Source organism: Austrofundulus limnaeus, unplaced genomic scaffold (genome assembly GCF_001266775.1).
Source record: "Austrofundulus limnaeus strain Quisiro unplaced genomic scaffold, Austrofundulus_limnaeus-1.0 Scaffold37, whole genome shotgun sequence".
Lineage (NCBI taxonomy): Eukaryota > Metazoa > Chordata > Actinopteri > Cyprinodontiformes > Rivulidae > Austrofundulus > Austrofundulus limnaeus.
This window is the reverse complement of record NW_013952439.1, coordinates 1344937-1346602: the sequence shown is the minus strand read 5'-3', so window position 1 is coordinate 1346602 and position 1666 is coordinate 1344937.

Below are 1666 nucleotides of genomic sequence, written 5' to 3'. Positions count from 1 at the left end.
TTTAATAAATTCATAAAATACATTTTGTTTAATTTAAGTTTTTTTTCTGAATGTTAGTCAGAGATTATCATGAAGTCTGAAACTGACTGTGATGACTGGTAACTAAAACATATAAAATCAACATTAAATATAAAAAACCATAAACATAGTGCAAACACTTGGTACTTTGTTCTCATCAAATCACAGTGATAATACAAAATGAAAAATTCATTTAATTTAGTTTTTCACCAAATGTCATGTTAATAAAAATCACTGAAAAAGTCTTTTAGTTTAATAAATTTAAGTGAGCATTATTGCGTTGTCCATTTAAAAGGAGAAATGATCCGTTTAACAGAGAAGTTATGAAGTTTATAATCTGACAACAAACTGTGCAGAAATATCTGGTTAAAAATCTTTAAAATGTCGTTCAGATCTAATAAGCTGATCTGTGCAAATGTTATAAACAATTAATATCTTACCTGTTGCAGATCTCTTTTTGAACCGACTCAGTTTGTAAGAAAAAATGTTTAATTCTGACTGAACTGATGAGAAGACAGCTCATGCGATCGTGCCAAGACCATTTTAAAACTGCTCCACTTTTATAGCAGTTCATATTTTATAAACTTTTACTTTGCCTTCTGTTTTACGTTGCATGGTTATTTACGTAACGTTTTTTAGTCACTTTTTGGCACACTATCAGTGAGAAGGTTGCAGGATCATTTCCCAGCCTGAGGCCTTTCTGGGTGGTGTTTGTGCATTCTCCCTGTGCRCCCATGGGTTTTCTCTGGWAAACCTTTAACCACAAGGGATATTTGCCATCASTCYATCCTGKATGAAGATTTTTGCCTCTTTGTCCACTGAGCTCTTTGACTGATGTCACAGCTCATAAGGTTGTAGCTACTAAAAACTTTTTTGACAAAATGCCTAAAATTTGACTTGACTATCTTTTTAAATTTCTTTCTCAGTTTTTAAATAGATTGATGTTGTGCTATATGAGCTAACTCTGCATCAGTAAAAGACTGAATAAATTTGTGCTGTCACAAKCAGAAACCGCTGCACRTTGGTTTTGTGTTTACAGYGGTGTTTAGTAGGTGGACAAAGAGSATCTGAAATGGGAGGAGTCAAACATTTTATTAATTACAGGTGAATTCAAAGAAGTCCTGCCCATGAGCCCAACTCTGACTACCTGTTAGCTCGTCAGTCTAGTTAGAACTAATCTCAAAATCACCAAACCAAGATTGTGGAAACAGCTATCTGCATCAGGTAAGATATTAGCTGTTAACGCACCACAGAAGCAACTTCGAAAGATTGCAAGTTTTCATTTTTAAGTACATTTTAGGGTTTTGTTAGAGGAGTGGGTGAACATGTGGTGGAATGAGTGTCTAGGAGTTGACATATTGTAGTTTAAAATCAGCCATGGCTGACATCCACATCTGTCCATGAGTGCTGTCCACCCCCGCCCCCCTTTAACTTCTCTTTTAATCTTTATCTATATTAACCCCACATTCCACCCCCTACCCAAACAAAAAAAAAATGCATTTTCTCTTTTTTACTCTCCTTTCTCTGCTGGAGGTGTAAGTGTTTAATCTATGAATAACATGTCTGCATGTGCATATTTGTTACTGTGTGTGTGTGTGTGTGTGTGTGTGTGTGTGTGTGTGTGTGTGTGTGTGTGTGTGTGTGTGTG